The sequence below is a fragment of the Xenia sp. Carnegie-2017 genome, unplaced genomic scaffold (assembly GCF_021976095.1).
Source record: "Xenia sp. Carnegie-2017 unplaced genomic scaffold, XeniaSp_v1 HiC_scaffold_3, whole genome shotgun sequence".
NCBI lineage: Eukaryota > Metazoa > Cnidaria > Anthozoa > Malacalcyonacea > Xeniidae > Xenia > Xenia sp. Carnegie-2017.
The window spans coordinates 6,751,039-6,763,359 of NW_025813493.1; the positions used below are offsets into that span (position 1 = coordinate 6,751,039).

The window sequence follows — 12,321 nt, forward strand, 5'->3', positions numbered from 1 at the left end:
AAACACTCCTTAACAGTCGATCAGTTGAACATTGCACAAAATTGCTGAAAGAGATTAATCTAAGGTCGCTGAAAAAGCTTGATCTAAGGTTGCTGAGACAGATTGATCTAAGCTTGCTGACACTTATACAATCAGAAGAAAATTTCATTTTTATACATATATATTTATATATATTATTTATATATATTTATATGGTGGTAGCCGGGAGGGCACATTGTTATACAATTTGTATACATTTATATATATGTAGTGATGTTGAAAAAAATCGCGAGAGCTACAGATTCATCCCGACAAGCTTGTTTCGTGATTGCTCACTCTTCATAGGATTTAGTATATATAATATAAATAAGGGGATGATATATTTATATATATAATTTCAATAAGGGGAAGTTTAAAGGGATGTTAAGTCACATCTAAATTTGCATTCTCAAGTACACACGGAGCAATCGGATGTGCAAGTCTAAGTGTCTGTTAAGGTGTCTCTTAAAGTTTCATAATATATTATACAAAATGAAACATTCCTTAACAATCAAGTCAGTTGAACATTGGACAAGATTGCGGAAAGATCTTGAACTAAGGTTGCTGTAAGAGCTTGATCTAAGCTTGCTGACACTTATACAATCCGGAAAAATTTTCATTTTTATGTATATATATTCATATATGTGTAGTGATGTTGAAAAAAATCACGAAAACTACAGATTCATCCCGACAAGCTTGTTTCGTGATTTTTCACTCTTTAGGGGATTTAATGTATATAATTTCAATAAGGGTGTGTAAAGGAATGTTAAGTCACATCTAAATTTGTATTCTCGAGTACATTCGGAGCAATCGGATGTTCAAGTCTAAGTGTCTCTTAAGGTGTTGTGATTACGCTTAAAAGTTCCATAATATATTATACAAAATGAAAACACTTCTTAACAATCGATCAGTTCGGACATTGGCAAGATTGCTGAAAGGGCTTGATCTAAAGTTGCTGAAAGAGCTTGATCTAAGCTTGCTGAGACAGCTTGATCTAAGCTTGCTGACACTTATACAATCCGGAGAAACTTTCATTTTTATACATATATATTTATATATATGTAGTGATGTTGAAAAAAATCACGAAAACTACAGATTCATCCCGACAAGCTTGTTTCGTGATTGCTCACTCTTCATAGGATTTAATTAATATAGTATCAATAAGGGGATTATATATTTATATATATAATTTCAATAAGGGGATGTTTAAAGGGATGTTAAGTAATATCAAAATTTGTATTCTCGAGTACACTCGGATCAATCGGATGTGCAAGTCTAAGTGTCTCTTAAGGTGTCTCTTAAAGTTCCATAATGTATTATACAAAGTGAAACACTCCCTAACAATCGAGTCAGTTGAACATTGCACAAGATTGCTGAAAGAGCTTAATCTAAAGTTGCTGATAGAGCTTGATCTAAGCTTGCTGACACTTATACAATCAGGAGAAACTTTCATTTTTATACATATATAATTATATATAAGTAGTGATGTTGGAAAATTTCACGAAAACTACAGAATTATCCCGACAAGCCTGTTTCGTGATTGCTCACTCTTCAGGGAATTTAATGTATATAATTTCAATAAGGGGATGATATATTTATATATATAATTTCAATAAGGGGATGTTGAAAGGGATGTTAAGTCACATCTAAATCTGCATTCTCGAGTACACTCGGATCAATCGGATGTGCAAGTCTATGTGTCTTTTAAGGTGTCTCTTAAAGTTTCATAATATATTATACAAAATGAAACACTCCTTAACAATATCAAAATACCCAACATATACTCTCAACTAAAGAAAAAGGACAAAAAAACTGCAAAGTACAAACAACACCAAAAAAATAACAAACACTATAATAATATTAACACCGATCATATTCACAATACACCAATACCCATGGCAACGCATTTCACCGCATCCAATCACATTAACCCACCCGCTAATACAATTAGATGTCCTAAGCGTCTACAAATGAAAAACAACTGTATATAATTACTTATATCTTTCTGATGAAGGCTCAAAGAACCGAGTTGAAAGCTCAATAAAATCATTATATACAATCCGGAGAAACTTTCGTTTTTATACATATATATTCATATATATATAGTGATTTTGGAAAAAATCACGAAAACTACAGATTTATCCCGACTAGCCTATTTCCTGATTGCTCACTCTTCAGGGGATTTAATGTATATATAATTTCAATAAGTTGATGATATATTTATATATATAATTTCAATAAGGGAATGTTTAAAGGGATGTTAAGTCACATCTAAATTTGCATTCTCGAGTACACTCGGATCAATCGGATGTGCAAGTCTAGGTGTCTCTTAAGGTGTTGTGATTACAATTACGAATTACGAATTTTAGCCCCCCTTTTTTATGAGCTTAATTGAAAATTTGGGTTATTTGAAGAACTATGACATGTCGCTGGACTTAAACAGATAAATAAGTTGCTTAATTTTGTCTCCAAAGTCGGGTACTATTTGCGAATTTTTTACGACGCCATATTGATACTTGTGACGTAGATAGTTGAACACGTCTGTTTCCGTCAATATAATATTATATTATAGAAGGTGATTTTGTTGTCGTTTTTCTTGTCTTAAAAACAAATAATGACAGTATTTTCAATAAAATATTAAAAAACAAGTTGTCTGGAAAGTATGGCCTCAAATCAGTGCTCAGATAATTCGAATTCGATGTCTGAATGCGTATCTGATTCGAGCTCGGAATCCGTTGGTTATGTCGAGCATTTAAACGACTTAGCATATGACGACGAACCGCTCGCAGGAGATGATTATGAAGTGCATACTCCAGATGATCCCGATGGAATTCTCCCTGCGATCTTAGAACAACGAAGTGATGGCGTAATTCCACTCGGTGAATGGTAAGTTGTTGTTTTCTCCTGTTTGTAATATACATAAAGTTACTTTATAAACCACAATGCTCCCACGTTTCAGGTGTAATTGTCAATGCTGTCATACCGATTTGTTAGAAGGCGCATTAGAGTACAGATGCTGTAAGGAAATTGGACCAGCTTTGCAGAAAATGACATTCGATGGCAGCATTGAGAAAATATCATGCATAACACAGCATGCCAAATTTGGGCCTTTAGTTCATGAGGCTGTCTTTGAAAACGTCGGGCCACTATTGAGAGATAGGAATGGACGTGCTTATCGCCGCCAAGCATCACAATCATTAAATATGTAAGATTGTGAATTGTATGAGAAACAATGTTATAATCAACATTGTTTCATCAACAATAATTAGTCCAACCTTTTTATTTACTTCAGGTACTTGAGAGCTGTGGCATACAGACGGTTGATGCGATAGTTTTGTGGGTCTATGGGATGGGAGAATACTCGGCCTTTACCTTCTTGTGTTTACCACTTTATTCGGAAAGCATATCCAAGTGGTAACACAACAGGTTACATACCATCAGAGGGGCGATGATAGAATAGTCTTTTAACTTGTGCACTGTAGACTGTTGACCTTCTTTGCTGAGTTTGGAATGGGCAGGAAATATGCCTAGATGAAAACCAAATAGGAGATACATGGATGCACTATATAATTTGACATGCAGTTTAATGGTTTGAAACAAGAGTAAACAATAAAAACAAATTGGTGCAGCTACTGAGAGGTTAAGCTGAAAGAATTAAATGAAAGAATATCTTTTCTTCAATGTCAGTCTGGGAAAAAAGACAAAAGAAAAAATATATGGAATTAAATCATAGCATAAATGTAAAAATGGAAAATAGCAAGCCGTTCAAATGGTGAATCGTTTGCTTCCCCAGTGCATACTTAAACATGCTCAGCTTCATCACTAGTAGATGGTACTTCCTCATTGAGAGAACATGTTTCCTTCAGCGATGGCTTATGGAGAGTATGTCGAATAATCTACAAAACTTATATCGAATTTAAATATGACAAAAGAAAAATTAACATAAACAAGCGTTAACTTACTTGTCTTTGCTTTCGATCGGTTATTTCGTCCTGTAATGGTTCAGGAATCCCTGCCACGTCAATGGTTGGGATAGCATCTTTCTTCAACCTTCTTTTGAGCTTGACTGACACGCTCAAATTAAGGTCAAAACAAGAATCTTCAAAATGTGCAGAACACAGACACGAGGTAGAGGAAGCCTCAAAACCCGGTCTATGTTTACGCACAAAATTTACCCATTTTCTATGTCTTTGCGGCTCTGTTTCTTTTTTAGGAAACAGATGCATCGACATTCCTTCGGTTTTTGAATCATTGGCGCAACTAATTTGATTAGAGTAAATGGCTTGAACCCGGGAGTATCGTTATATGTTTGTAAATGATGATCGAATGATTTTTTTTTTTTTTTTTTTTTTTGACTCTGAAGATGACTACCGCTAAGGTTGTCGAAACGTCAGTCAACAACATCAAAAACAGTCCTTCTCAGGACTTTATTAACCTGGACGATCATCATTTACAAACATATAATTTGATTAGGTCTGCCAGCAACACAGCGTTTTCCTCCGCGTTTCTTATTAGGATTACTAGCAGAATACGCCATGTTGATATATGTGTTAAACTTTCTACGTCACAAGTCATTAGCATACCGATCAAAAAGTTCGCAAAAAAAATGCTGAAAATCGTGACTTTGAACGTCCGTAAACTCACTTTCACCAATCCAATTTCAATTATAATTGCAGATTTAAAATCACTGAAACAAGGTCTTTCAATTTAGCTAATAAAAAAGGGGGGCTAAAATTCGTGATATAACCACTTTAAAGGTACCATATTATATTATAGAAAATGAAAACACTCCTTAACTCCTGAACATTGCACAAAATTGCTGAAAGAGCTTGATCTAAGCTTTCTGAAAGAGCATAATCTAAGGTTGCTGACACTTTGCATACTGCTTAAAAAGTAAAGATTACACTGGCAGGACAAAAAGAATTTATCCTCCTTTTTATAAATGATGAAGTCTATACCGATAGCATTATGTTGAGTTTTTGCTTTGAGTATGCAGCTGGTTGAATCTAACGACAAAGTTGATGATATCATGGTATGTATCAATAGGTTCAGCTGCATTTTTCAATTTATCACAGGGTACATCAAAATAATTCAATATAATTCCCATGAGTTAAGAATAACCTGTTTAAAAAGTAAGCACCACCACAAAAATTACCGGTTTGTGCATGTTGTTGCTATTTGTTGCCTCCAATTTTATAAGAGCTCTCTTTTATAAATCCAAATAGAAATACTCTCAGTATGTATACAGGCGTTTCGTACGCACATATAGGTCATCTCAAGATCCCCCCCTCTCCTCTGATGCCCTAAACCCACCACCTCTTCTTATGCCCTAAAACTGACTTTTAATTCGAAGAGAATGCAAGGGAATTGCATATACAATTTTAAGTTTCATTTTTTCAAAAATATGTCTTTTCCATCGGAAGATTCATTTCTAAGTTTTATTTATTCATCGAATGGAAAGTAAACTGCTGCATAAACTGTTATTGTCATGCACATTTATTATTTACCGAGCTTCAGATTAAAATATATAAATCATGGCCATTTATTTTTGTAAAATAGAAGCGTAATGCTTCTTAGTAGCCAATTTTGTTGGCGCTAAGCTCTCAAATGCACACAGAGTTTTCTGTTTTCCTTCAAAAATTATAAAATTAAACGAGACTTGCCTGAAGTCGAAATTTGATTGAAATTCTATGACTTACTGTTCAGGAACTAGGAAGTCACGTGAGATAGATCGCGCAATATCAAGATCAGTTTTTCAAAAATTTGCAAACGTCCACATACTTATTGCAAGGCAAGTAGTATTTAACATCATTTGAAAAGAAGTATGTTCGTAGTTATGGGTGACTTCCTAGTTCCTGAACAGTCACTCATAGAATTTCAATCAAATTTCGACTTCAGGTAAGTCTCGTTTAATTTTCTAATTCTATTTCGTCACTGTTCTACGTCACTAGGAAGTCATGTGAGATTTTAAAGCAATGTGGATATAAGCAATAACTAATAACAAAATAATATAATTGAAATTTCACATTTCATGTCTCACAAATGTCAGAAATTAGATCATTGCCAAAGTTCTTCGTCTCAATTGGTTTATTATAAAATGTTTGAAAAGTTTGTTCATTACTCCATGTAGCTGCATTCATAATAGTGTCCATAGAAATATTCAATGCGTTTGCTGCAGAAGTTGATGCAGTCCTAGTACTGTGTGCACTGTAAACCTCATTATTTATACCAGCATCCTTTAACACGTATTTTAAACATCGGGAAATGGTCGCTGAAGTGACCGAATGATAAGGTTTTTGATAGCTCAATAGGAGTTGTCTTGCACCATTTCGTATGGGTGCAGTGGCATTTAGATAATGGGACAAGTAATTGAATACACATAACCCAGGCTCTGGTGAATAAGCCCGAAATTCTAATGGAGCAGCATGCTTAACAGGTTTAGATGTTTTGAGCAGTCGGTGCACATGAAAAACTATTCGATCTTCTTTCTTCTCCATATGAGAAATATCCAATACATGAAGAAGTGTTTGGCATCGCTGACCAGATAACAAAGCTAAGAGCATTACTGTTTTTAGTGTTAATGATTAAGACAAGATCAAATTAAGATTTTTCGAAGGGTGGAGATTTCGAAGATGTTTGAATACCACTGAAACGTCCCAGGCCATGGCATATCTAGGAATAGCTGGTCTTGCAACAAATACACCTTTAACAAATCTAGCAACAAGTGGATGTGTACCAAATGAGATGCCACTTGGTAGCATAAGGATAGCAGATAAGACGCTCCTTGCACCGTTAATACCGCTGTAAAAGAAACCTTCCTGGTATAATTTTGTAAGAAAAGTAATGCCCTTTTCTAGAGAGGACGTGATAGGATCGATATTGTTTGCGTTGCAATATTGTCACCAACGGTTAAGGCATGTAGAATATTGCTTCTTGGTACCGGTCCGCCAAGACTGCTGGATTACTTGAGAAGCCTCTTGTGAAATGCCTTTATCAGAGAGGAGTTCCCCGATAAATGGCAAAGTAAAGCTCCAGTTTTGTATTGAGAAGGTGGATTTGATCCAGATGAGCTGGAAGAGTTAAGGTCGTTCCTACTCTAGGTTAAACAGCTGGCCACCAACTTTGTGTTGTCCAGTTAGGGACTAAGACTAGTCCTGTGCTTTTATCTTGTACTATTTTTGTAGTACTTGCGAAATTATGCTGAAAGGCGGGAACGCATAAAAGGTATAATTATCCCACAATATCATAAAGGCGTTGACAACTATAGCATACGGGTCAAGTTGGTATGAAACATAGGGTTTCACTTAATTATTCAACCTTGATGCAAACAAATCAATGTTTGGAGTTACGTCTAGTTTTTGAATGGCACACGTAAACAGAGTCTTGTTCAACTGCCATTCTGTCTCTCTGCGTGATATTTGAGATTCTCAATCCGCAGTGACATTTTGTAATCCTGAAATGTGCGTTGCTGTCAACCAAATATCATACGAAATGCAGCAGGTCCAGACATTGAATGTCAACATGTGAATAGAATTTGAGTGGCATGTTCCCATTTGATAAATGCAAGCTACAGCAGTAGTATTACCAATCAATACCTTAACTTGCTTACCTTTTAGTTCTGAAGAAAACGACTCAAGGGCAAACAATACCGCAAGAATTTCCAAATAATTTATATGATTGGAAGCCTCCAAGGGCGTCTAGTTACCCCCATCACATACACCATTTAGGTAGCAGCCACACCCTGTCAACGACGCATCTGTTGTTAGGCATATTCTAGGTTCATTGTGAATAATTTGCCTGTATGTCGTGCATATTGATGACTGTCACCATCGTAAATCATGTATGGCCCCTGAAGACAGTGTCATTGTCTTGTCAAATTTACCCCGATTTGACTTAAGGGCATCGCTTTTATCCATTTCCAGCGAGCGATAATGTAACTGTCCGAGGATTACGCCCGGGAGACTCGAAGTTAGAGTGCCCAAAATCCGAGAAACATTCCTTATTTTTTGGTGAGAAGCTTGTAGCAGCTCATGACACATGTGTCTTATCTTCTCAGCTCGTTCTGTCGTCACAGATATTCGCATAAGAACTGAGTTGAGTCCGAAACCCAAGAAAGTAATTACTTTTGGGGAGCTAAAACTGACTTATCCAGTTTTACAGATAAGCCCCACTTCACTAAATAAGCAGAGGGTATCTCAAATATTCCGAACACATAAAACATATGTGTCGGATGTCAGCCAACTATCATCAATAGATGGCTAGGCCTTTAGGAAAACAGACAAATTTATATAGTTGCCCTCTCCAGCAAAATATGAGGAATTTTTGATATGCTGGGTGAATACGTACGGAATAGTAAGCATCTTTGAGATCGATGGATGCCATGAAACAATTTGCTTTCATAAGCCAAATAGCTGACCAAACACACTCCATTTTAAAACGGTGATATCTGACATGCCTGTTTAAGGATTTCAGATTAAGAATCATGCGATAAGAACCGTCTATTTGGGGCAAGTAAAATTGAGATGCAAATTCCCTGATTCAGGGTGAGAAATCTGCAAAACGCCTTTTGTGTAATTTGTTAATTTCTAATTCAATATTGTTCATTTCAACCTCGGTAGCTCTATTTGCTTGGGTAAAGCTCTTTGTATCGGAATTGTGTCAAATTCAATTTTTTGTCCTGACACTGTCTGTAAGATTTCCTTATCAGAAGTATGTGTTTCCCATGCACTTAAAAAATTTGATATGCTGCCAGCCTGAAGGTCCCCATGCTTTTATTCAAATACGCTATTAGCGTAGGTACAAAACAAGAATACTGATTTACCTGTAAAGTCTTAAAATTTCTTCAAAATTCAGTGTTTTCTACTTGCGACCATTCATTGTGTCCGATCGTCTCTTCCCGAATTGGTTCCTCTTCGACCGATAGGGTGTTGCCCTGATGACGAGATGAAAAAGGGCACCATTGTCGTTTCCCTTGTTTGTAATGTTGCCGCCAAGTGGTATTAGAAGAGCTTCTTGTCGCGTTGCCAATCTTGTTGGATGTACGAATATGATTAATTTGGGTTTGCAATTCATATCCAAACAAATATTTCGTAATGGGAACGTGCGATGCGCATAAAGTACTAAATTCTCGATGGAGAAGTATAGCGTTACGTCGTCGTTGAGACAATTCAAAACTTACATGTCCCAGGATCGCTATGATTTCAGCGTTCATACGAACAAAATTATCAATATTCAGTTGGCTGCTGTTATTGCAGGCAACCAACAGTTCATTGGTGGTTTGTGCTGTTATATGACCGACATTCGTCAGAGCTGATGGAATGGCAATCAATTGTAAATCACGCCCTCTAGCTGTACGGTCTAATTTCCCCCAAATTTCGGGGTTTACCTTAGGTACAATAAGGCGATCGCAGTTCTTAGGCCTAAAATATTTAGCCTGTTTTTCCTTCAATTGCTCGTCGCTCAGCTTATTCAGCCAACACTGGTTGATAATTGAGGCGAGCTTCTCGTTGACAACTGGTGAAGTTTTCTCAGTTTCTTCTAGAGTCTGCAAAATCTCTTCCAGCAATGGGTCCACTTTTAGTCGTTCTGCTTCAGAATTGCGCTTGGTCGAAAGTTCTTCGTTTTGTGCCAACAAGACTTCACAATCTGCGCCATGCACTGATTCAGGGATTAAAGCACTTGCTTTTCTCTTACGAGTAGATTCTACTGTAGAGGATACTGACATTTGCTGCATTGACCTGAGTGCTTCAGTCATTGCAGTCCTTTCTTCACTGATCCTAGAAATGGCAGTTACAACATTCAAATTCTTTGATATTACTTGCACTTATTCGCTTTCTTCCATCATGTCATCTTGTTCATCGTGTTCAGCAAAACCCAGGAGTGCTGCTTCATCTCCGACATCATCTCTTGTGGTATACTCTTCATTTGTAGAAGCCATAATTCAAAAAATTGTAATATAGTGTGGAAAGGAACTTTTTGTAACTGATCGCTGTGAAATCTACGCTCGAACTGATCTTGATATCGCGCGCTCTATCTGACAGGACTTCCTAGTGACGTAGAACAGTGACGAAGTAGAATTCGTATCACATTGACACGATTTTTTTAAATATAGTACAGCTTACGACACGCTAAGCACACTCATAGATGACAGAGTTAAATGTTGTAAGTTACTAAATACAGTATGCTTAGAGCTTTGAAAAATATGTTCTATTTGAAAATGAAAAATAACTGACAATCATAAAAATATGCAGTTCGTAATTCTGTGATTTAAGACATACTGACATTCTTTTGAGCGTAGCAATAAAATTGTCGTAGCTACGTCAGTTTCCCTTTAACACTTTTTTGTTTTAAGTAAGTTTTGTAAGTTCTTTGTTTGTTTAGTTAGTTCTTTTTGTTGTAACGTCGTGAGAACTTGAAACGCAACGAAAGAGTGAGTACTGCTAATGACGAAAAAGGAAAACACGACTTATGTTTTGTTGTAATTACCGTTAGTATAAATACATGTAAGTAATTAAATGTAATAGATAGCGTAAAAATACTCCAGTGATGTACTTGTAGTTTGTTTAGCTTGTAAAATAAAAGGTTCAAAACGAAGAGTGTTAGCGAACCAGCTGAGGAACGGATTCCTTGACACATAAAGATTATCTCTCGATTTTCAAAAAACGTTTTTAAGTTTTCCTTCATTTCTTATGTAAACAGCGTCCTTTGCAATAATAAATGTTACTGAAGGTACTTATTTCAACTTTTGGACTATTCTAAACTCTCACTCAAATTTGACCTAACCTTAGTCATAACCATGAACGGTAATCAACGGACGTGGAGCAATTTCCATGAGAAGGTCAAAATCAAATTCATTTAAATCTAAAAACATCAACTGTCTAAAATTGACAACGAGTAATAATTAAGTACCATTCAAATTTAACTGTACATCTTTAACAACATTTAAGAGACTTAATCAGGTTCATTCATTAATTATTGTCAGAAAACACGATTACCTAGAGGTCCTCCCAAGAAACCAAATGTTTGCAAAACCAGTTGTCATGCGCCTGGTGTACCTGGATTTCCAGGTCATAATGGGGTGCCAGGAGCCAAAGGAGCCAGTGGAAGTGATGGAAAGCCGGGAAAGATAGGTCCATCAGGGCTAAAAGGGGACAAAGGAATCCAAGGTGTGTGGGAAGGACTGGTGTTAAGGGTGAAAAGGGGGAAGCTGGTGAACAAGGCTCTGTGGGAGCTAATGAATCCAACTGGAAGCATTGCTCTTGGAATAAGGAGGTTGTACAAGTTAGTGGACTTATAAGGGTAAATAATCACTACAAATTTTGTTGAAATAATTAGTTAATGATCAAAGATATTCTTGATTTTACAGGTATCATTATACATAATTAATTATTAGTAATAATTTAGGCAGTGACAGTTCAATTTTATATTGTGCTATAATGCTGACATGTTTCGTTGTGTTTAAGAAGGAAAAAAGGAAAAAAATATGTCTTCATACATAAAAGATAAGGCTTTGCATTTTTATTTAAAATTTTTTTATATGTATGCGAAAATCATTTCAAAAATCGTTGCTGATTGTAATGTCGTATTTCATTCAACTTAGTTCTGTTATTTCTTTTTGTTTGAACACCCATTAATCAAAAATCAACAACATGTAAAAGCTCACAAAGTTTGAAATCTTTTCATTAAATATTGAAATTTGTGAGCATAACTCCTACTCCGCTCTGGTAGAAAACTTTATTCCAGATTAACAATCTCTAAATTTCGAATTTTTTAAGTGAAAGACAAAAACCTTAAAATATTTTGGGAACTCTCTTATAGGCACTTTATTAAAACTGGCATGGCAAAACTGAAAGTAAATGGACATGATCTACAGAGATAACGAAACATGTTACACTTTAAAAGTCAATTTTCTGTTATAAGATAATATGTTTTGTGTTTTTCTTGTACGCAGTGGTTTAAGCAAAAATCATTAAAGTTCTCTCTGTAAAACACAATTCGATTACTTTTTTGATTGATTTTTGTCTTAATCAAACCAGAACCAATCTAGAGTAGCCACGTGAGTGTGCAACATTTTAGAGCACAAATTTAACGAGTATGAAGGCTTTTCATTTTTCTTGACATTCAACATAATTTCTGCAATGTAATCTGACGTACCCTAGCTGCATTTGGAATGCGTCATTTTGTCACTAAATCTCTTTTGATGTTCGTCCAGTTTTAGGCAAAATAGAAACAAAGATAAATTATATCCCTGTCCCTTTGTGCATGGCATTTAAAAACACCATTCATAATATGGCTTAATTAAGT

General features: G+C 35.8%; 1 protein-coding gene and 1 long non-coding RNA gene across 3 annotated transcripts in view; one reads left to right on the forward strand and one right to left on the reverse strand.

Annotated features, from left to right (window-relative positions):
- LOC124454497 (collagen triple helix repeat-containing protein 1-like) overlaps positions 1-12,321 on the reverse strand; it is a 105,970-nt gene that overhangs the window by 37,606 nt on the left and 56,043 nt on the right. The window lies entirely within an intron of this gene.
- On the forward strand, positions 4,928-11,158 carry LOC124454509. Its single transcript, XR_006951477.1, has 2 exons — positions 4,928-5,050; positions 11,000-11,158. It is a non-coding gene; the product is annotated as an uncharacterized LOC124454509 (long non-coding RNA).